The following is a 233-nucleotide window of genomic DNA, read 5'->3' as shown; positions in this document are numbered from 1 at the left end:
ATTGGGTTTTTTGTTTTTTTGATATTGAGCTGCATGAGCTGCTTGTATATTTTGGAGATTAATCCTTTGTCAGTTGTTTCTCCCATTCTGAGGATCATCTTTTGGTTTTGTTTATGGTTTCCTCTGTTGTGCAATAGCTTTTAAGTTTCATTAGGTCTCATTTGTTTATTTTTGTTTTTATTTCCATTTCTCTAGGAGGTGGATCAAAAAGGATCTTGCTGTGATTTATGTCA

This window comes from Physeter macrocephalus, chromosome 1 (assembly GCF_002837175.3).
Source record: "Physeter macrocephalus isolate SW-GA chromosome 1, ASM283717v5, whole genome shotgun sequence".
NCBI classification, from domain to species: Eukaryota; Metazoa; Chordata; class Mammalia; order Artiodactyla; family Physeteridae; genus Physeter; species Physeter macrocephalus.
The sequence above is the reverse complement of the archived record's forward strand: the minus strand, read 5'-3'. Positions refer to the sequence as shown.